Here is a 25,118-nt window from a genome sequence, read left to right as displayed (position 1 = left end):
ATTAAAGAGGAGCAGATTAAAATGGTCCGACTCAAGCCTAAATATATCTCCACATGGGGGTTATGGAGGAAAAATATGGAGAAAATAGAACCCTTGCTCAAAAACAGTCTGAGCTCTTAACCCAAATCCAGACTGAATTAAAACTAGTAGAAGAGAAATTGCAAAAGGGTCAAAATGCAGAGATAGAATTTGAAAATGACATCAAACGTTTAAAAGAGGACTTGGCTTAGATGCATTAAAAGTGGAGTGTCAGGAAAAGGTTGACTCTCTGGAAGAGACTCAATAGAATCTGAATCAACAACTAAAATATATCAGGGTCTGCCCAGAACAAATAACCATGTTACAAAATCAGATCAAAAAGTTGGAAGAGGAGAATAATAAATTAATCATTAAAGAACTCCACTTCCAAACAGAATTTAACCAAGAACGCCAGGCATTAAGTGCTATCAAACAACAGTGGGATGACCTGGCTAAACAGAGGGGTGCCCTGTATCAGGACAAATATGCCCTATGTCAGGAAGTGTGCAACTTAAAAAACGACCTACAGAAAGGAGAGTTAGATCACTGAACAAACTAAAAGTAGAATATGAAAAATTATTGGGGCACACCAGACGAGTAGAAGATGCTCATGAAGAGAACACCCAAGCTAAAAATGCACAAAATCAGGAGATGGATCTCCTGCAACAAAAATGGTCTCAGTGTACCCAGGCCATACAGGCAGCACCAAAAGACAATGAGGCACTCTGTGAGGAGAACAATGGACTCCACAAGCAGGTGGCAGCTCAAGAGCAGGTAATAGAGGTAAGTCAAGCCCTGATAGCAGAGCAAAAGGCTCAGGCCTTAGCGTATTGTCAGGAAATAGGGGCTGAGTGAGAAACTTGAGCTGTTAGAAAAAGAGTATGCTAGGCTGAATCCAAACTTGAGGGACCCCAAACAAGTAGAGAGGGACAAGGCCACCCCTGATCTCAGTGTGATGACCTCTATGCCAAGGGCCTAAAAACCATTTACCACCTTGTATGTACCAGGTACTGTCAACTTCATGTCCACCGGTTCACAAAAAAAACAGGAATCATGAGACAGCCAGACACTAGTAGGTCCAGCATGATTATACAGGTAGGCCACCGCCCATCAGAGATTGATGCATGGGCGTCCCTGTACAGATTCCAAAATGTTATGGCTGAAATATCTGATCAGGGAGACTCCTATGTGGAGAAACTCGGGGATTGAGACCTGCAGAAGCATCATCTACAAAGGCACCATTTTGGTTCTCTTTGCAGAACTAAAAGAGCGTGAATTGAGGCCCCAAAAGAGCATTCTAAAAACCTCCACCCAATGCGGGCAGTGGGGGGATTCACCACCAACCCTGGAAGCAGGGAGGAGTGAGAAGACCACTCTCCTGTGCGAAAGAGGGAGTTCAAGGGGAGTGACCCAGAGACCCAAAGCACATCACCATTCTGAGAGCAACTCACAAGCTCAAAGAATCAGGGAGTGCCTAGAAGATAATGATGGGACCTCAAACATTAGCAGCTCTGAGTCTGAAGGTGAATGGACTCAGGTGAAGTGGCAAAAGAAGGACAATAAACAAAAGAGAGCTCTGGTGAAAGACCCCATAAGACATATTAAGGCTATTAGGAATTTCATGACCCTATCATCACAAAAATGCCAACTATTCTGTCTGGGAGCATCTGGAGCTGTATGAACAGATGATGGACTCTTTTAACATCACAAATAGCCAGAATAGCATAGGCTATGCCAAATGGACATTCTCTCCAGAGAACTCCAGCTTCTTTGCGGGCTAGAAGACCAGAACCATTCAAGGTGGTCCACCTATAAAATGGCCATCTTGAAGCACTTTTCTGCCCACAGAAACACCCAAGAGGTTTGCAAAGCGGCCTTCAATCTGCAGTGCATTGAGGATGAAGCCCAAAGAGAATTTGTGCAGGAGCTAAAACACGCCTTTGCGCAAACTACGGGGCGGGTGAGCACGAATAGTAGAGAATTTATAACCACCTATTTTCATGCGCTCCCAAAATATATAATGACACAGCTGGTAAGAGATTTTCATGACAAAAGGACCCTGAACTGGGTAATAGAGCAGGCCACCTGGATCTATGAGGTCTAAAAATCTGCAGAAAGCAAAAACCAAACAAAAAAAAACAAAACCAACAATACCACCGCTGCTGCTAAGGTGGCAGAGGTGAAGGTTGCCCCGAGTTTGGCCCTAGAAATCATGGGGCCTAAAAACAGACCATCCCCAAAACCATCACAGGCAAAGGAGGCCTTCTAATCTATCAGCAGCAGGTGGTAGTCAGGTAGGAAACCCTGCCAATGTGACCTCTAACTCTGCTGATTATATCAGTCCCAGGTATAAGGGCAATAGACCTATCTTGGGGTATGTATGGACTCCCCTGGCTCAAGGTGGGGGGATCCAACCAGGTAAGTACTGCCCCAGGAAACTTCCCTCCCAACTTCCCTCAGGAGGGCAGTAATCCTCCAAATCCTGGGTTAAGTTTCTTTCCCCGGTACCTTCCAAACCCCAACCTGCAGTACAACCTTCCTTTCTCTCCCTGCTTTCAGGAGTCCAGACCACCCAATCCGGGAAAGGGGAGACCAAGGGTGGAGGGTTACCAAGGGAATCCCCTTTACCCAAGGTTCTCCGGGAGAAGGGATAGATACCTTTCCCGAGAACCACCTAGGTTTGATCAAAGATCCCCGTGCCAGCTGGAGCAGATGTCCCAACTGGAGTGCCAGGTCCAGAAACTAACTCTGGATCTGAGTTACATGTTGAGGGCTCAGCAGAACCCTCAGATGAACACGGCAGCTTAGAACCCCTCAAGCCAGACCCCGGAACAATGACAGGGAGAGAACCCCGATAACCCACTGGTTCCAGAGGAGGAGGCACCAGAGGAAGAAGTATGCACAGCCCTAGAAGAAGCTTCTTTCCTCACCTATGAAAAGCCCCTGGACACCCCATAACTGCAACTAAAATCTCTTGCCCCCAAAAATCTGCAACCCAGGGAACAGAGGGAGGGTAGGATAAACAAAAAAAACAAAAAGACCCATTTTGTGGAGGAAGTCAGTATCTTCTCCTTCAGGGATGGGGAATTCCTCCCAAAGAAAAAATGTTTCCCAAGAGACAAGATTTCAGACTGGGTAGGTGTGAGGATTGATTCAGAAAAACCCATTGCTGAACCCCAGAATTGTCATCCAGAGAACAAAATATTGATGGAGGGATACTCCCCACAAACTGGTTCTAGTGACTACCACCAGGCAAAAGGGGGCAGCACAGAGCTAAGGGAAAAAGGGGTTTCCAAATTCCTCCTTTTTCAGGATGCCACATATTTGTTACAGATTCCCAGACTCTGGAACAGAAAACTGTCCAAAACTCCAGTGTCAGAGTCCAAAATAATGAAATTGACTGCCAAGTTTGCCCAACATGCCCATTACCTTTGCCCATTGGAGGAGAAAGAAGGTAGAGTCTACGCCCCTTTCCGAGTGCAAGGGCAATGTGCATTTTCAGCACTGGTGGACACTGGATCCCACACCGCTCTTCTGTCAAAAAGGGCCATTGAGTAGCTAAATTTAGGAAGGGCGGAGAGACACCAGATCCCTCTCACCCCTCTTCGTGGACAACTCCAGAACTTCAATGGGAATTAAATTCCCGTCGAGGGGACTGCAGATCTGGAAATAAAAATTGGACGACATAAGGTGAAGCAACCGGTCATAGTTGTGACTCTAGAGGGGCCCCATGTCTATTAGGTAATGACCTCCCTCAGAGGTTGTCTCCCCAGATGGACTGTGTAAATAAGGTCCTCTGGACTCAGACTAACCGGCCAATAAAATTAAAACAAAGTGTCAACCATCTTAGTTTAAATGGCACATGCCACATGGTTGAACAAAAATCTCAAATTGAGTTTCATTTCCAAAATAATCAGATACCTGACATTACAGAAATTGCTGTAGTACAACAAACTGGTGATAGGAACTCCTCTCCATTCCTGAAAATCAACCTGCCTTCCGGTTTCAAGTGGCATTCCAGACTGGAAGGAAATACTTTGAAATTTGATACCAGTTCACAATCTGAAAATCCAAATCCTGTAGTCAAAAGTGATGAAACCCAGCTCAAAGTTTAGCTGAAATTCAAAAAAGAAGAGAACAGCTGCCCTCCCTATTCAGTTAAATGAGGGGTGGAAGTCTGTTCTCCCCAGAGTGTGCCTGAACAATGAAAAAAGCTTCATCAGCGAAGCCATGTTCAGAAAACTCCCAAAAGATTCCCACATTTAAATATATTGATAATGGGAAATTGGCCTGGAAAACTCACAATTCCAAACATCTCCTGCCAAGCAGCTATATGCTCACAATTTCCATAGGTGATGAAAGCATAGTGCATAATTGTTGGGTTGTGCGAGATGTCCCATCCTGCATTCTATTAGAATTAGAATTCTAATGAGAATGTCGCTGCCTAAATATAATGCTGTATTTCATTTAGGTAGTGACATTTTTATTCAATTTGCAATTAATTTGGACCTTATGAATTACAGGGCCTGGTCCCGACTGGGGGTAAATCCCATGGGCTTTGATGAGTCTGAACAGGCTTTTCGGTCAGCTCAATTGCTGGTGTATGTGGTTGAAGTTCAAATTGGAGAGGAGGTCACCATCCCAGGACGGACCCGACAATTCCCACTTGACTTAAAAATTAAAAGAGGATAGCAACTATAAAATCCAGACGCATATGTACATCTCAATTCCCATCTCCAACAGCAGGGGTTGGGGTTAAATGCAACACCATTAGTCAATTTAGAACACAAAACCATTCCAATGGTGGTGGATAATAGCGACCTTAGGAGGATCTCTCTGGGCGCAGGCACCATCATTGGAAAAGCGGTTGATGACCAGCATTTTTCAATGGAATTAGGAAATTAACTCATAGAACCAATCCCCAATGACTGCTATGACAATGACAATGATGATGACATACTGCCAGAAAGGATATTCACCCGGCAAGGGGGGAATTTCCTGGTGTACTCTTCTGCCCTTATGGGGGGGGGGGGGAGGTGACCTGTGACATCAGGAAGGTTAAGGTGATCTTCCAGGTCCACAATGACTGCCTCTCCTACCTGAAACCCTCAGTCCAGGTCAACACCTTAACCAGACACCTCTCCACACAGCTGGAGAAAGCCACTGAGATTGCAAAACCCAAAGTCTTTCCAGGCTTTAGGCAAATGGTTGAAGAGTGGGTCAACCTTGCTGATGCCTGTGAGACTGAGGAACAAAAGCAAAAGTTGAAACAGGTGTTCTTAGATTTTCAAGAATCTTTGCTATGGACTCGTATGACTGTGGGCGCACCGAGATACATACTACCTCAATTCCCACGGACCCTGGGAAGACTCCTGAATTTGTGAAGAAATATTGCTTGCCTCTCGCGGCTATGGAGTTCCTGACAGAAATTATGAAAAACCTAGAGTCCCATGGGATAATTTGTCCAGTCCACAGCAGCTTTAATAATCCGGTGCTGGGGATTTTAAAACCAAATGGCCAATGGAGACTTTGTGCAGACCTTAGGGGGATGAACAAATGGGTCCACATGTCCAGATGGCCTCAACCCTACATTGACCAAGGGCTGGCCCTGATCTAGGGGTTAAAGGTGTACACGCCATTGACCTGACAAATAGATACTGGACCATGCCCGTCAGTAGAGAGGACCACTACAAGCTGGTCTTTACCTTCGGGGTGGGGGCAGCAGTACACATGGACCCAAATTCCCTTTAGATACATAAACTCCGGCAACAAATTCAACATCTTCCTACACAAGGGCGTGCCTGAGTTGGGTGATAGGGATAACCTGGCATATGTGGATGATGTCCTGATTTTAAGCTCAACTGTGGAGGTACACATATTCTGACCCACTTGAGGGTTGCCAGAGCAAAACTGTCCTTCCAGAAGGCACAGTGGTGTAGGACCAGTGTCAACTTCTTGGGACATGAAATTACCCCTGAGGGTCTCTGTCCCCAGGTGAAGAAAGTGGAAGCACTACTAAAACTGAAAGAAACCACAAATCTTTGTGAGCTAAAAAGCCTTTTTGGACTAACTAACTATAGTAGGAAGTTCATTGAGGATTACGTAGAGGTCATAAAACCATGGGTCCATCTGTTGAAGGAGGGGGTCAAGTGGGAGTTGGGTCCAGAATAAGCCGAGGCAGTGAAGCAACTCAAAATAAGTCTCTCACAAGTGCCTTGTCTAGTTTACCCTGTCAAAAACAGGGAGTTCTTCTTGGAGACCGGGTTCTCGAATACATGCTTGACAGCAGTATTATACCAAAAGCATGTCAAGGTCAATAAAGTCATCTCCTATGCATGTAAGACTTTATCCTCTGAGGAGGTAAAATTCAACGATTATGAGAAGGCATTCCTGGCAACCGCCCGTCATCCAGGGAAAGCATATCATAGTAGGGACTCCACACCAGCCTTTGCAATACCTCCAAAGTGACAGAATCCGAGCAGGAAAGGTAAGTAACTCCAGAATTACCTCCTGGATTTTGTCCTTGCAAATCTTTCCTGTGGAGGAACAAAACAATAAGAGTCCCCTCACGCAAGGGCTGGCTGACTTGCATGATTTTGCAAGTGAACACTGTCTCGAGGACGAAAGTCTCAACACCCCAGACAACATGGAGTTGTACCTGGATTCCCAGCACAAAGTCTATGAAGAAGAAAAGTATGAGGGGATGCCCACAGTTTATGTGGACAGGTGCTCCTACCATGTTGAAAACAACAGGGAACAGGAACTGGTGGCTGGCGTTGGGAATGCCTGGGTGAATGATGCCTTAAGCCCTCCGCTAGGTACAAAATAGATCCCTGCAGTAGTCAGGTGGTGGAGGTGATGGCAGTTCAACATAACATCCTCACTGCTTTGCAACACCGACTCCAGAAACTGGTAATAATCTCAGATAATGTCCGGAACAGGTTTGTGGAGCACCTGATGAACCGGAGAACCAGAGGCAGGTGTGCAAATAACAAGCCATTTAAACATGGCAAGCTCATACATGGCAAGCTCATACAAAATATTGATCATCTGGTCACCTCTAATGGTATGACCATCGATCGGATAAAGATTAGGGGTCCTTCCAGTATAGAAGGGATGGACATTACATGGCTGATCAGTTTGCCATCCAGGGGGATCTCCTTGAGATCGAGTCCCTGTTGAGGGAAATCCAGGCCACTGCTGTCACCTGGTCCCAGACAAATGCTCACAATGAACTCTCAACTGCTCAGTGGAGTAAGGAGACCCCAGATGCTGATTTAATCATGGCACAAAAAGGGGATCCGATCATTAGGAAATTTTACCAACACTTTGAGGACCCTGAGAACTTTCCTTTGACGGAAACTGATTACATTGGGAAGGAGGACCTCAGAGTGTTGTTGAAGTGTCCCATAATGTTCTGAATCCAAGACAGTTTGTTGGTAAGGAGATCCATCTTCGGATGTGACCAGTGGGTGGTACCTACCTCATTCCGAAGCCTAATGCTGAGTCATGTTCATGACACAGCCATAGCCGGTCATCAGGGGTTTCATACTACTCTAGAAATCCTCTGGGAGGTTGCATACTGGCCACACATGGAGCAGGACCCTGACCAATATTTGAAGCAGTGTCTTGTGTGTGCATAATTTCAGCCAAGTTCACTCACACACTGAGTTCCCCTAAAGAAGAGGGGGATGACACTGCATTGGTCAGATTTACAAGTGGATTTCATCGGGCCAGTCAGAAACAGCAGCTGCCCTGATGATCAACCACATCTTCTCACGTTTTGGCCTTCCCCAAAGGATTGAGTCTGACCGAGGAAGTCACTTCACCTTCAAAGTGATGACAAGATATGGGAGATACTTTGGGTAACAAGGAAACTACATATTGCATACAGCCGATCCTCTAGTGGGGGAGCTGAGAGGTACAACAAAACCATTGTGAGCATTCTAAAAAAGTTTGTGGCAGATTCTGGGCCAAGTTGGGACATCCGATTACCGCTTTTCCTGATGGCCATCAGATCTACACCATCTTCTGCAAACAAAATGTCTCCATTTGAGCTAATGACTGGATGAAAATTGGTGCTACCTCAGCATCTGCTCTATAGAGCACAAGAGCAGACCCCGATAAATGCCTCCACAACACATGAATATGTTGAGAATCTAAGAAAACCCCTTCAGCATGCTTTTGCATATGCTCAGCAGATTCTGGATTAATCATAGAAATCAGAAAAATCGGGCAGAGGGGATGAGCATTCAATATGATTTAATAACAAGCAAAAATGAATACCAAGTAGGAGACAGAGTCTACTTGTCTAATTTAAGGCAAAATTTCACCTGTCACCTACAGAATATGCATCCCCAAAGGAGAGCTGTCAGAAGAGAAATGGGTTCTGCATTAATCAGTTAAAAAGTTGTCACCCAGACACACTTTGCAGCTGATTGAGGAGCCAAAGGAAAGTTAAGTAGAGGAGACATCTGCAGAAAGAGAAGAAAGAAAAAGAAAAAGCAGAAGGGAATAGGTAGGTCCCTGGGTATATCTATCTATCAGGGAGAGGGAGTACTTTTCTTTATTGTTTTTGCAAAAAGGTGCAAGGAAACCATGGTGTAAAAGTACAATCATGTCTTTACCTTGTTGAGTAATTTGTTTTCTGATATTGCTCAAAGACCTCTAATAATTATACATATATGCCTTGTTCCACTGATGTCAACCTTCCGGGAAGACAGTCAGTGAAAGATTCTTTTCTATCTATCTTCTATTAGAGTACTAATTCCATTCCCTCCTACACCGATGAGGACCTCCTCAGGGACCTAGAAAGGGAAGGAAGGAAAGGGGGTGTCGCTCCACAATCTCCAACAAAAGAGGCAAGGAGATCTTGGCATACCACTCCCTGATGAAAGAAGAACTCCAACCGATGAACCCCACTTTGCCCTACTCTCCTCAACAAGAAGTCCTGGGAAAGCTTGCTGGGGGGATTCTGTGGTGTAAATTTACCAGCCCAACAGAAATCCCTGCATCACAAAACTGCATGTTAGCAGTTACAAAAATAATGGCTGTGCTGTGACTGCTGAGCACATATTTCTCTGTATCACAAAAAACTGTGTTTTTGCAGTGACAAAAATAATGGCTGCACTGGCTCTGATGAGCACATAGGGGCGACATGGAACATAGAATACCCCGAGAATGGCTACATTTATTTTCTTTATGTGCAACAAAGAGAAGAATTCAAAGGCAGCATGGCTCAGTGCTGCTATGCTGCCAGCTCAAACCTTCCAACTGAAAAGGAAAATGTTCTGTGTTTAAAATGACTATGCACTGGTGCTTTTTCCATCTTTCAACATTACAAAGTTTGGTTCCAGTAAAACACAGCCATGCCCATCTATCTTCGGGATGAACACCATCAAATGTGGGCCATTCCTCTCTGAATGGCATTGTTGTGTTAAATAAAATCTCTGTAGAGCAGAGGAATTCATTTCAGGCCATACGGCAAGTGTGTACGTTTGCAACACATTAACACTGACAAAGCTCATCAAAAGAATCTCTCTCTTCTCCTTTGCTTGGTATCAGTTTCAAAGAACCCATTTGTTGAACATATCCTTGTGTACAGAAATTGACCAGAGCTCTGAAAGCTTTCAGACAGCAAAATGCGAGGAAACCCGCATTTTGTAAAGTGGATATAAAAATTAAAAATAAACCCGTGTTACTTTGCCTTGCAGAGAAATAAAATGACATGATGGAAGTGAATGGGAAAGAATACTGTAACATGCCCAGAAACACAACTGTACATTTGGGGAAGGAAAGCTGCACAAATATAGGTATATTTAACTCTGTGCATTTTATTTTCTATAAAGAAAAACTTCAACAGCCTATCTGAGGCAGGCCTTCCTGCTAGACCTGTTTGGATTAAAGGCCAAATTTTGCACCACCCTGTGATTTTGATACTGCCAGGGCAGGGGCCCTGTTCTATGTATTGCTAGGTGTGATAATTACAGGCTGTCTCAGACTGCATGGAAGAGATGCTCCTAAGAACAAAGGAGGCCAAACCATGTGTTTGCCTCAGAAGTGTGAAATCCCCTGCATTCACAGTGAAAGACTTCAAAGGAGAATCCATGGCACCCGCTGTGCAAGGTTGACCAGTGAAAGACATTTGGCTGGGGGTGGAAAGACTGTCCACTTTTGGGATCAAAGCCAGCCTACTTGATTTAAAAGACTTTTTATATTTAGACATTTATTTCAGTAATCTGAAAATGCAGTAATGTGAAGTTAGGATGGATTTTAATGTAATGTTTGCACAATTAGAATGTGCCTATGTGGGTGATCCTAGCATGTGGGGAAACCTGAATGGCATTAAAGAGGTGTTTCGAAGAAAGCATACATGGCACAGTTATGAAACTTGAGGCAGATATGCCCGACATTGATAGGCTTCTGTGTATCCATTTTTTGAATTTTAGGGGAAACATTTTCCATAGAAATTGCGAAAGATTGCCAGAAGGACAAAACAGCGTCACACAAACTTGGGATTTGGAATGGCATATTCCTTGTAAAATATGGGGTCTACCTATGTCATTTTCATGATGGTAACAATTGTAAATATAAGCGTTTTGTTTAATAACTGATTTTGGCAAAATAACTGCGGTATAACAGAGCACCTTATATAACACACACCCTAAAACTGATGTCACTTCCCTGGGTCCAATCTGCTTAGAGGGAGGCGGCGACATCCAAATCCTGACCTATCCTATCTCAGAGGTATGTCCCGGTTATTTCCTACCATATAGTAAAAATCCTCTGATGTCATCACCCTTCCCCAGTAACCAAAAAGCTGCATACACCATTCTGTTACCTTGTATTATGACCAACCATATAGAAATCCTATAAGCACCCTAGTAATTTCTTAAATTGTTAGAACACTGTGTGTATCCTGTCCTTAGAAAAATCTGTGTTAGTCTCCACGTGTTAGCACAATTCTTTACAAATCTTTTCAGTCCGTTGTGTAAGTCCTTAGTCCAATTTGGAATAAATAAATTCATTTCCCATAGAGATGAACGTGGCATGAATAGGTTGATCTTGCAAATTAACCTCTTTGCATACCGTGCCTTTCTTTAAATATGTAGCCACTACTGTCACCCATCCAGGGTCATCCTTTCACTTTAGTATCATACCTGTTATGTGCCTCGATACCCCATCAGTAAAGCTAGATTTTTCAGACCTGTATGCATGTAGTTTAGTGCCGTGCCTTGTAGCTTGTCGGTTTTCTTGTTTCTTTAGTACAGCACACCAATTCCTGTCTTATTAATTCAACCACACATGTAAAATAACTATTCAGTGAATTCCGAATGCCATTTTGCTCATTTTTTAAGGGTACAATCCGATTTTGGCTTACCATTCGGTGGGGGGGGGTTAGGTGGGATTTCCAAACCGACTACTTGCTACTCCTCTCCACCCACACAATGTTTGGTTAACAGGGGTTTGAGGGAGTGCTGCAGGGGGAATGCATAATAGTTGTCCCTTTTCAAAGTATTCCCAAAGGTGGTCTGTTTTTTTTTCATATTTGCATTACTGGGCCTCATTACAACCCAGGCGTTAAGGGTTTAACGGCGCCGTCGGCGCCGTTAACCCTTAACGCCTGATTACCATTTTAACGCCTGCTTTTAGCAGCCGTTAAAATGCAAGGCGCTAACCCACCTTGGTGCTAATTACGGCACCGTATTTTACGGTGCCGTAATTAGCGCCTTCTTCACTCCCATTATGCCCTATGGGGCAAAAATGGGAATGGGGAAGGGTAAATGGGGAATGGGGATTTACCGCCCCACTCACCTTGGAATGGGGCGGTAAATCCGCCATCCACCATGGTGTAAACGGAGTTTACACCATGGTGATAAAGTAGGGAACTTACCGCCTGGGTTGTAATGAGGCCCACTGTGTCTGATGTCAGAAAGTTAAACTACATGTATCCTATCATTTTGCTGTGTAATTATCACCACACTGGTGATTGCTGCTCTATATTGAATCTAAATTCATTATTACGCACAGGCCTGGTTCATGGTCCATTGCGACATGGGGTGTACGTGAAGGGGGGTGTGAGACGGGTTGGCTGCCTTCTCAAAAATAAAATCTGAATGTAATAAACTTAAAAGGGTTTTTATTGTGCATCCCTGGCCATAGAAAGAGTGCTGGTCTGGAGTGTTTTGTATCTTTAAATATGTAACAAGAGATGTCTTTCAATCATTCTTACTTCTTAATCCTGGTAGTTGTTTGAAATGTTCCCACCATCGCCCATTTCCACAAAACATTGAAATGTGGCTCTTTCAACAATACCTGCCAAATAATTAAAAATCTCCACTTCCAACAACAGCACTGTGCTACCATTTAAAATGCCAAACCCAGTTCTGGCACCTTCCCATTGTAAAGCAATCTGTTGGGATAGGATTGTTCTATAAGCAATAAAATAAAAAAAAATACATAGTTCCTCCCCTTCTGATGTATTGCACACTTTGTAGCAATAGATCCCATCCACAGAGATATTTCTTCGGTCTTGCTCCCCCATGTAACCTTGAATCTGACCTCTTGACCATTCAATCCTCAATCTATAGGTTCTTGCTTTCTTTCCCCTTAGAGAGTGTGAAATGTAAAAGCCCACGTACCACCTGAGCTAATGCAGATGTCAAATTTGCAGCACATTAGCATATCAGGTACCAGGTACACGGATTCTTTCTCCTGATCTCCCTGATAAACAGGGGAGCAAGGGAAAAAAACTGCTGCAAGACCCAAACGATGGAAAAAGGATTCCTGGAAGAAAACAAACATGATGAAACTGGATCCGGAGCTTTTGCTGAATAAAGAGCTAATCCGATGGTAAGGTGAGTTAGAATGGTCCTTATTTGAAGGCTGTCATTTTGGATAGGTGGATGCTCCATTCTGCGCTGAAAGGGGAATGCAGCAGCGGAGTTTGAATGCAGTACCAGGATGCAAAGAAAGTGCGGGTGACACAATACCATCAGGTAGCAGCAGTATATGGAGAACAATTGCAAGGCACAAACAAAAGGCAAGGCAGGAAGGCAGAATCATGGAATTAAGGAAGGAAATACTCGGGGAAACAGAGACTGACAGAAAGGAGCATCAGAAAGATATTTAGGAGGAATGTCAATGCAGGAAGCATACCTGTTGAGGAGCCATGTCCGACAGCTTCAAACTCCTATTTCACAATGAGTTGTCTATGTGACAAGCATTGGGGGCCATCTTGGAAAAAACAAGACCACACAAACAGAGGCGGTCGATGCTGTAGTGAAACCACACTGCCAGTCCGACACCAGCGGTTACATAGGGACCGAGGGGTGGCAATTCTGAAAGTATTTCCCTTCCCATGGTCCGTAGGACCAGGCTTCCATGGGTGTGAACAATGAAAACAGTGAACCAGACGTGAAGCATGTATGTTGGAAACAGACTCCATGAGCAATCAGATGTTGTAACCAGCCCAATCATCGAGATATTGAAGTCATCCACTGAAGTATGGAGAATCGCAAATGCAACAGACAATGTAACCCTGTGTCCCATCAATCATCTGTGGAGGAGGTTATGGCTTTTGTTTCATTGAACAAGTTTTTTTCGTTCATACAGTTTCAGTAGAGAAGAATTGAAAACTTGATGAATTCTCTTCCAGCAAGTAGGTAGAGCCTATTTGAAAGTGGCCAAGTTTATTTCTTGAGTAATATGAAAGGTTCCCATGCACATGGGTGAATATTTGGAAAGAGCCAGTCCCTTCGGCAGATATTTATTAGACAGCCATACCTTGTTGATGATCTGGTATACATGTTGTTGTGAGCGGTGCTTGTTGGCATAGCTCTTGATTTGTTCATATGTTTGTTGAAAGTGAACCAAGGATTGTTTCTGTCTCGAAGGTTGGTAAGGTGCAGGTCCACTGAGGCAACAGATATATGTGAAGGAAGCTGAACTGGGAAGGAAGTGGGATGGAACCCATATGCACAGTGAAAAGGAGTGGTTTTAAGAAATTAATGATAAGCATTATTGTAGGCAAATTCTGCTGTTGGAAGTAGGGATACCAAGTCATCTTGAGCAGAAGTGGAGAAACAACATAGGTACTGTTCCATGGTTTGATTTGTTCGTTCTGTTAGACTGTTTGTTTTTGGGAGGTAACCTGAGGAGAGGGATTGTTTGATACCTACACTGGAGCATAAGAGGGACCAGAATTCAGAATTATATTGTGATCCTCTGTCCAAAATAATGGTAGATGATAAGCAGTAAAGACAGAATATTTCCTTTAGGAAGACAGGCAATTTCTTCAGCAGATGGACATTTAGGGAGTGGAATGAAATGTGCTCGCCAACTGAAAGTGTCTATTATTCCATTATCAATGTATATCCTAGGACTGGTGGTACTTCAATGACAACATCTGTGTCAATAACGTCCCAAGAACATGATGGTAAAGGTGGTTGGTGTAACTTGCCAATGACAGCCTGGGTAAGTCTCTTATACCGTGCCCAGACAGAGCAAGTCATAACATACTGTTTCACATCACTGTTTACTGTTGGCAACCACAATGATCTTTCTATTAGGTGCAGAGTGGGTACCACACTGCTGTGTCCCACACTGCTGTCATAGCACATGGAGAGGATTTGTTGTTGGAGGTTAGTGTTTGGTACTAAGCCCTTGTTGTTTATACACATTAAACCTTCTTTAACGGAGTCACCTGGATCCAACAAAATTCTAGGATTTTGTTTAAGGTAGATCGAAGTTCCTTCTTGTAATCTTTGAATTAAGGTGTTAATATGAAATAGAAAGGTGCGTGATCTCATCATCTTTTCCATTGGGGGTTCACTGGCCCGGTTTGTACTATCCATTCCAGACAAGTCATTGGCCACAATGTTTTTGGAGCCAGGTATATACGTAACATAAAAGTCTTAATTGGCCCACTGGGCCTGCTGACTGTTTCGACACTCCATGTTTTGCAGAGCATGAACATTTTTATGGTCGGTTGTTATCTGTACGGAATGTTGTGCAGCAAGAAGGAGATGCCTCCATTCTTTGAAAGTTGTCTTGATTGCCTGAAGCTCCTATTAGAAGAATGTGCAGTTTCTTTCATGGTCTGATCGAGTATGAGAAAGATATGCTAGCAGATTCTCTCTGTTGCCATTATGCTTTTATTGAAGGACCACTCCAAAAGTGTAGTCGGATGCATCAGCCTTAATGATGAATAACTTAGGAGGGTCTGGTTGGCAAAGAATAGGAGCAGTGGAAAAAGAAGTCTTTAAGAGCACAAATTCCTTTTCAGTAGCAGAAGTCCAAACAAAAGGAAAATGTATCTTGTGTAAATGGGTCAAAGGCAATACCATTTCAGCATCTTTGAAAATGAGCTTTCTGTAGAAATGTCTGAATGTCTTTAACTAACTATGGCGTAGGCCAGTTTTGGTTAGCAGTTATTTTGTATTGATCCATTTGAAAGACTGCGTTAGAAAGAATGAAACCAAGATAAGGTACATTGCTCAATCCAAAAAGACATTTGCTGGTTTTACAAGTACATTTTTTTTTCAAAGCCTGGATAATACTTCCTTAAGTGTGACACATGATATTCTGTTTTCCTGGAGTATATCAGGATGCCGTCCAAATATGCTATCATGGATTGAAAAAGTAAGTCAGAAAAGATGTGATCGACAAAATGCTGGAAAACAGCCAGTGGATTAGTAAGCACGAACGGCATAACCTCATACTCAAAATGACCAAAAAGCTTCCAGAAGGTGGTCTGCCATTCATCACCCTCTTTTATCCTAAGTAGCTGATGTGCTCTGCTGGGGTCGAGTTTGGTAAAGATAACAAATCCTCAAACAGCCTCCAGAATATCATGGATGAGCATAAGAGGGCGTCTGTCCTTTACAGTAACGCTATTGAAACCTCCATACTCCAGACATGGATGTAATTCCTTACAATCTTACGTGGGAGCAAAAACGAGCAAAGTCCCACACGGTCCAGGAAATAGGTTGATAGCACAATCGTATTCACGATGTGGCAGTAGTGCCTTAATGGGTTTGTCTACAAAAATGTCAAAGAAATCTTGTTATTCTTCTTGTTCTAATTGCATGTTCCTGATAGGTAACACAAAAAGGTTGAGTTGAACAAAGAACATTGATTGTACATTCATCAGCTGTATAACAAAGTTCAGAGCAAAATGGTGATGAAAGATGCACAGTGTGGTTTGTTCATTCGATGCTTGGATTATGCAACTGGAGCCATGGCATGCCTGAGAAAATGGGGTAGTGTGCTTCCTTGATTAAGTCAAACATGATGGTTTGCTGGTGATTAGTGATCTTTAGCACTGCAGGTAAGGTATGAGAGGATATGGGGCTAGAACTGAAGGGTTGCATCCAGCGCAACCATAATCAACAAGATCACTGGTTTCAATGGGGTTGTCTTTGACAATCAGGCAGACTCTCAAATGATTAGTGATATGCTATTGTTGGATGCCAAACAAAGAGGCCTAAAGGGACTGAACTGACTGTTTTCCCATCCAACTGTCCCTATTTTGAATGGGAAGGCTCGTTTCCCAAGCGCTTCATGGTACCAAAGGACATTCTTTCAATAGATGAGGATAGCTCGGGAGCATAGCTTAGCAGAAAAATGTGCTTGCCTTGGAAGCAAGATGACATGGAGCAACACAGGTCCGATCCCCGGGTCCGTACTTAGAAACCTCTGGGTATTAAGCGTGTTATAAATAACATATCATATCATATATCATATCATGAGAGTTAGAGCCACTGCACATACACAAACCCAGGTCTCTACGCCTCTTGCATTCAACATTGGTAAGGGAACCCATGGTGGTTCCCACTTGCATGGGTTCGACGTCTGTGGTGCTTGTTTCTCCAATGTTAGGTCTTAGGGGGGGGGGTAACTGACTTTTTCTTTTTACCGACTTGCATTCTTGCATATGGCAAGTCAAGTTGCATGACTAAAGTTATTTATTCAGAAAAAGTAGATGGATGAGGTACCATTGCAAGTTTATCCTTTATGTCTTCCTGTGGACCTGGCCAAAACAAGGCACATTGTGCTGCTTCCGGCCAGCCTGTCTCTGGGACAATCTTCTTGAAATGGGTGATATAAGTCATAACATCCCCTGAACCATGGGTTATGTCCAGGAGGGGTTCGTGAGTGGAATAGGTCAGCTCTGGTCAGTCAAACATTTCTCTGAAAGGACAAAGGAAAGTAGGATAATCCCTCATAGCTTGACTATGTTATGTTATGTTATGTTACTTGGCATTTATATAGTGCCTTATGTATCATTGGTATACCTCAAAGCGCTGGTAGGTTGACCACCCTCGGGAATCGCAGTTCAAGTCAGTAGAGAGAGAGAGTGTAGTATGGTGTGTGGGCGCACCGGATATGTGTGCAGCTGGTGTGGTTGTTGCATGATAGCCGCTTCTCAGCAGTAGGTGTGGTGCTGAGGAAATCAGTTGGATGCATTCAGTCTGGAGGGTGGACACCCAGACTGAGTTCTGGCTGCGTTAGGCCCAAGGAGATGCCTAAAATAGACAGTATGTGCTCAGCTAGCTGTGTTTTATTAGAATGATGAGGTGTTCGTGGGGTCATGTTAGTATGAGAACAGCTAGGCCGAATGTGTTATAGCACAGCTGTGTTCTAGCTGAATGATGGTGTATAGGAGAGAGTAAGCGTAGTGGTTTGATATGGTGGTTATCAGTAAAGCACCTGCGACCAAGCATGAGAGCAGGACCAGGGGCGTACATAGCGGCATACGTATATAAAGCAGGATGGATAGGGTAAACATGTGACAAAGTGAAACTACTCACTCAGCATCAACCAGCCCCTAAAGCTGCTTCCAAACTGCTTCTGCTGCCACATCCCTCCTAATGGCAGTCCACAAAGCAAGTGGAAAATGGCTGCTGGAGCCAAAGCACAAACACAACTGACTTTTCCAACCAATTGCAAGAGGGGAGGGTGGGACTGGGAAAAGGCCAGACACAAACAAAGGACTACAACCCATGGACTGCACCCTCTGGATGCAGGCCAGCACAGAAAAACAGGGTCAAAAGGCCACAAAAACACTAGACAAACCCACCAGATTAGCCCACAGTGCTCACCAAAAAAAAGTGAAAAAACACTCACACCACTCCAATAGAGTACATAAAGCAGGTCAAAAACAGATTGCAATCATTGTGAAACTACTATCAAGCATCACCAATCCCGCGGCCCATGCCGGGGCATTCTTCGTAAGATTAGAAACCATAAATCCAATGTTAGCCCTATCTGAAGAGAAAGATAAGGGCCTGAAAAAAAAATACACAGAGCATGCATTTATGAACTTGGATAGCTTCTTTGGGTTGCTGTCATATTTCTCCATATTAGGACAAGCATTTGGGGGTTCTACCCCAAACGTTTCTTGTGCTGCCATTAGCTGTCATAATGTGGCACCTCGTGAGACAGTGACTGAACAGCATTCATCAATTCCTGGAGCTGCACCATGATTATCTTTAGGCATCTCAAACTGTGAGATTTAAAAGGCCACTTACCGTCTGAGCTTATACAGGTGGAAAATGTGCCGCGCGTTAGCAGATGAGGAACCAGGTGTGCGGATTCCTTTGCCTGATCTCTCTGATAAACAGGGGAGCATGGAAAAAACAGCAGCAAGCCCAAACGAGGGAACAAGGATTGCAGGAAAAAGCCCTTGTGATGATACTGGATGTGGAGTTTTTGTTGAATAAAGAGCTAGTCCGTTGGTAAGGTGAGGAGAATGCTTGTTGTTTGAAGGCTGGAGTTTTGGATAGATGGGAGCTCAGTTCTGCAGTGTAAGGGGAATGAAGCAGGATAGTTCGGTTGCAGTGATACAATGGCATCAGGTAGCAGCAGGATATGGAGAACAAGTATGACGCACAAATGAAACACTGTGAGAAGCGGAGAATGGTAGAAAGGAGTATTACACAGTCACGGTAGTGGCCGTGTAGTTATGGTTAAGTTGCTGTTTCCATAGGAAGAACACTTTTTGGGCGGCTTATAACTTCACTCTCCCTGGACGAATCCTCACCAAACTTTGCAAAAAAAGTATATGGCCCACTCTGAATTTGTTGAAGTTGGTGAGGTTTGGTCCAGGGGGGACAAAGTTATAGGTGGGGTCCCAAAACGTCTTTTTTTCCCATAGACTGAATGGGGTAAAAACATTGTGCACGGCTACAGGCAAAACCGCTGGACGGATTTTCACCAGATTTGCAGCTGGGGCAGGGGCTTGGTCCGAAAGCGTGCTTTTGTAAATTTGGTGACAATCCTTGCAGTACTTTTCTTTTAAATGACCAAAAAGTAGGTCTAAAAAAATGTGTGATATCTATGTCTGCTCCATGGTCACACTTCCCTGTTCGCTCCGCAGACAAGATACCGATTGGCTAAGGGGCTGGCGTCATGACCGCGGATATGCGATGTCTCTGCCAATTGGCTGCAGTGAGCCGTGTTCTGGGTCAGATTGTTTGGATGCGCACGACATCTTGGATCCGCCGACAGCGCAGCGGCGACCAGCAGCAAAATGCTATTTCGAAAACTGTTTTGCTGTGTCAGAGTGCTTGGGGAGGTTCAGACAGTAAGAGATGGGTGAAAAACTGTATTTGTTCAGGCAGTAGGTGTTAATGATGTATTCCCTATGCCCACCTTGTTCGGGATATTTGTAAGTACAGAAAATGAGGGGTGTCATAAGGGTAGTATTTCAGTCCGTGCTGTAGGCAGGTAACTTGAATATGTTCTAAGGACACGCGTGGTGTTAGCGAACTTTGAAATTAAGTACATGCCATAATTAAATTATTTTATTCTATGGGTGTGCTATTGATGTGTACGCTGCCATGGGTGTGAACAAAGTTATAAGCACTGGAGGTATAAGCCACTTCACACCCATACATTGCAATATCTGTGGAAATACAGCTAGGAGTCTAGCCTCTGGCCACAACCATTACAGCATACCACACCTATAGATACACCCATAGTACCACACATCACTCAGGTGGTTGTGGGGAGGGGCTGCAGTCTTGGGTGCATGGCTGAAGGCCATGCACCCAAGAACAAACTTATCAGCTCTAAAGTTACAAGCCAACATGGGTTTTATGTAGTGCAGTGGTTGTGGGCAGGATGTAGACTTTTGGGTGCATGGCTGTAGGCTGTAGGCCATACACCCAAGAGTGTAGACCCTGCCCACAACCACTGCAGCATATCAGATTCATACATCACACCCATACATTCGATTATGTATCTGGTAGGTGTGGGCAGGGCCTAGAGTCCTTGGTACAAATTGAGTACATGCTATAGTTATAATGTTTCATTCTATGGGTGTGCTAATGATTTATAAGCAACCATGGGTGTAATATGCTGCAGTGGTTGTGGCCAGGGCCTAGAGTCTTGGGTGCATGGCCTTAGGCCGTAGGCCATACTTTTAAGACTCTAGGCCCTGGCCACAACCACCACAGCATGTCACAGCAATGGATACACCTGTAGTATTGCTTATCAATCAGATGGTTGTGGAGAGTGTGTAGAGTCCTGGGTGCATGGCCGAAGGCCATGCACCCAAGAACAAAGTCATAAGCACTGGAGTTATAAGCCACTGCACACCCATACATTGCAATATCTATGGACATACAGCTAAGAGTCTAGCCTGTGGCCACATCCACTGCAGCATACCACACCTATAGATACACCCGTAGTATTGAACATCACTCAGGTGGCTGTGCGGAGGGCCTGCAGTCATGGGTGCATGGCCAAAAGCCATGCACCCATCAGCACATTTATACGTAGTGTTGTTACAAGCCACAATGGGTGTGATATGGTGTGGTAGTTGTGGCCAGGACGTAGACTCTTTGGTGCAGGCCATGCACCCAAGAAATAACGTTATAAGCACTGCAGTTATAAGCCACTATGGATTTTATATACTGCATACCCATACATTGAATCATCTATGGCCTTACATCCAAGACTGTAGCCTGTGGCCAGAACTACTGCAGCATATTACAGGTATAGGTACTATCAAACATCGTTCAGGTGGTTGTGGTGAGGGGGTAGCGTTTTGGGTGCATGGCCGAATACGCAGTGAAGTTAGAAGCCACAATGGGTGCGATATGCTGTGGTGGTTCTGGCCAGGACCCAGAGTCCTGGCCAGAACCCAGGCAATGAACCCAACACTGAATTCATAAGCAGTAAGGTTATAAGTGAACATGGGTATGCTGTGGTGCGGTGGTTGTGTGCATGACCTAGCGTTTTAGGTGCATGGCTGCAGACCATGCACCCAAGAGTAAACTTAGAAGTAGTGAAATTACAAGCATCATGGTGTTGATATGCTGCAATGGCTGTAGGACCTATAGTCTTGGTTGCTTGACCATAGGGTGTAGGTAGTAGGTTATACATCCAAGACGCTATGCCCAGCCTACAGCCACTGCACCACATTACTACCATAGATTAGACGTGTAGATTTGAATATGTATGACATGACTGTAATTATACTTACTGTTTACTTTGTTCAGAATCCATATATTTCTTACATGAATTTAGTACTTGGCGGAAATATCCTTTTTTAATTTCTGTGGTAAAAGAAAAAAGCAAGTTAGTGTTTGTATTTTATGAAGACTTTTTACATTGTGTAATAGACAGTTTAAATTTTTTTTTTGACCCTCATATTTAGTTTACAAACCAGTGTACTGTGCATTTTGCTCATTTTCTGTGTTTGTTTTTCAAATCCTTGGGTCTAGGGGAAAAAATCCTTGTCAGATTAAAAAAAAAAACCTTTATTTGCTATGCTACAAACTATTTCTTTGTGTTTTTTTGTGTTTCCTTGTTCTTTCTGATTAATGTTATGTCTGTTGCCTTGTTGCAGATTTTTAACAACAGTTAGATACATGTTGGCATATTCTAACTGTGCATTTGTTGTTACGGATCTGTGGTATTCATTTATCTGTGGGGTTGTTATACACCCTTGGGCAGTTAGATACCTGTTGGTGTATTCCAACTGTTTATAGTCTTTTACTTGATTTTTTGGTAATGTTGAAGTACACATTAGTTAGTAAATTTTGGCTTTAAGAAGATTAAGTATGCATTTGTAAGATTAGCTGGCAATCTGTGTTTTAGAGTTATGGTGCTATCATTACATTCGAACCATCCACATTTCTTTTTAATGTATGCAGTTTAGTGACCTGCATTGGTTGTAGCTCCTGCGTGGTCGATTATACCTATTGTTGTAAAGGTTTTCTTTCCAAGTGACACTTGACCGTGTGTGAATCCAGTCAGCTTGCAGTTGTTTTTGGTACCATCTGCATTATAACATAGAAGCATAAGTATTATGTAGTTACTATGTGTTTGTATCAGTAAGGTGGAGCGATTGTCTGAATTGCACATAGTACATAATCTGCCATGGTCTGCATTCTGTACAAGCTGCTGAAATGGACTGGATTCACATTTAGGTATGGATACATACACAAATCACTCATTTGGGATTTGTTCCTGTATCACATTGTTACAGAGAGTGCATGTATGTTTCCACATGTATGAAATCTGGACGATTTCATTTATGGGTATGTTTTTGTTTTCCAGTACTTGTAGTAAGTAAATTAAAAATTTGTGTGGATCTTCTTGTGAGTTTATAGTGAATCTCACCATTCCAGCACAGTAGTCCAATTCTTGTCTTATTCCGTGAACACTGTACGTGTTGTCAGGATTGTTTGTTGCGTTTCTATGAAGGACTAACATTTCTAAACACAATTGGTCTGTACTGTGTAAGTAAATTTTGTTAACTATTGGTGGCAATGGAGATAGAATATTCATTGCTGCATTTGCATAGCAACTTACATAAGTTTCATTTGGAAATTTGAATAGACCAGCTAGTTCTGTCTCTGAGTGCTTTTTTCGGAGTTTCTGTTCCTTCTTTGAAGAAGTACCTGATTTACTTTCCCTAATAGGTTCTTCTTTGCTTGTGGTAATTGAGAAAGTTTTAGCTTCTTTTGTTTTCTTTGAAGGATTTGCTATCAGATTCTGTTGCATTTCTGTTTGAATTAGTTTTCTTTTACCACATTATACTTTTTTCTGGAACAGGATATTGTTTCAGATGGGGGGTGTACAGTGAACGCAGTCTATAGTATTCTAAAATGCAAGGAACATCAGCGTTCTTTTTACTTGCATCAAAGTTGATTAGAAATAGACCATCAAGTGTACGTAAGCGTGATAGTGCTACGTAGCTCATGCCTTCTTTAAAGACTGTGTTTCCTATATCTATCAATGCTTTGTCTAGGGTAAGACCTTGGGATTTATGAATGGTGACTGCATATTCAAGAGTTAGAGAAAATTGTTCTCTATGTACATACATGTCTTTGAAGAGGAGGAATCGAGCAATTGAGCGCCCTATCCTTTTCACTTCTGAAAGTTTGTCAAAGCGAATATTGACAAACTGAATGTTGTTGTCACGTGGGTATGTTTGAAAGCCAACAACTGTACCCAGTGCCCCATTAACTAACCCTTGCTCCATGTCAAGGTTACGTTTAAGCATTACTCTACAACTTGAGGATAATTTTAATATTTTTTCCAGCCCAGCTGTGTTGGAGATTGAATTTTCTAAAGTATTTAGTCTTGTTGTGGCTTGCTCACACATGCATAGTGTCATACCATGTACGTCTAGTTTGTCTGTGGCGCAGATTTCCATTATTGGTTGCATTTCTTTTTTTAACATTGTTTCATTGAATTTGAAACAGCTTGCAAGAGTTGGCATTAAGGCCATACAATTGACATTTCTGAGCGCTAATTGTTCCATAACATCAGTAGCACATGCATTATCGCCATAAAGTGCATGAATGTGCCGGTTTTTCAATATTGCTTGTGCTTCTTGAGATAGCACACCAACTCTAATACTTTTTAAAATATTGGCATAAGTGAGATCTCCAGATTGCCGCATGCTTTCTGATAATTCTCTGTATTGGAAATGTTGCAAAAGATTGACATTTCCTATGCTGCCAACAGCTTTACGGCAGAGTTTGTGTCCTAAGGTTTTAAAAATAGGTTCACCTTTCACTGGTGTCAATTGTAGAAGATCTCCAAAAACAATAATGTATTTCTCGGCAAAGAGTTCTTCGTAGTTTGTTTTAAGTACTTCTTGCAATCTGAGGTGAATCAAAGACAACATTAGGTTGGAGACCATGCTCACTTCATCTATTAGTAGCATTTTCATTTGTTTTAATACTCTGCGTAGTTCCATTGCAGCTTCTGCAGAAAGTTTGTAATAGTCTAATTTGTTTTGGTGTTCTACTGGAAGGAGTAGTAATTGGTGTAAAGTGACATCGCCTATGTTGTAGGCAGCTAAACCTGTGGGGGCCGTTACAACAGTTGACAGTTTGTTGTTTGTCAATTGTTGAAGGAACTGCTGATGATTTTGATAAAGAATGTTTTTCCTGACCCAGCTTCACCACTGACGTACAGCAGTATAGGTTTGTAATTTTGGCAGGTACAGTCTTTATTTTCGTATTGTGCACCATGTGCAATTTGTTTTGTTACGTCTTCAAAAATGGTGCGCTGATCTTTGTTAAGTTTTGCTTGTTGTACAGTTAAGTACAGTATAGTACAGTTAAGTCTTCTATATCTTCTTGATAGTGACACATGGGCCCTCATTACAAGTCAGGCATTAAGGCTTTTTGCAGGCGTTAAAGTCCAAGGCGCTAAGAGATCTTGGTGCTAATTACGGCACCATAATTTACGGTGCCGTAATTAGCGTCTTCCCCATCCCCATTATGCCCTATGGGGCAAAAATGGGAATGGGGAAGGGCAAATGGTGAATGGGGAATTACCGCCCCACTCACTTTGGAATGGGGCGGTAATTCCACCATCCACCATGCCGGACTCCGGCATGGACCATGGTGTTAATAGCACCATGGTCCAGCACCGGAGTCGTAATGAGGCCCGTGGTGTTTTCCACTTGTGTCATAGCTAATTCTGCCTCATTTGCTATTAGTGGCTGTCCTAGTGGTTCTTGGCTTCCTGTTACAGAAGGTTGACTACTGTCGGAAGTGTACTTATCTAGTTGGGCATCAAGTTCTTCTTCATGTTGCTGTTCATTGTGCAACATTGTTATGAACTGC

The sequence above is a fragment of the Ambystoma mexicanum genome, chromosome 3p (genome assembly GCF_040938575.1).
Source record: "Ambystoma mexicanum isolate Mex_15411 chromosome 3p, UKY_AmexF1_1, whole genome shotgun sequence".
NCBI lineage: Eukaryota > Metazoa > Chordata > Amphibia > Caudata > Ambystomatidae > Ambystoma > Ambystoma mexicanum.
This window is presented reverse-complemented; position numbering follows the sequence as displayed.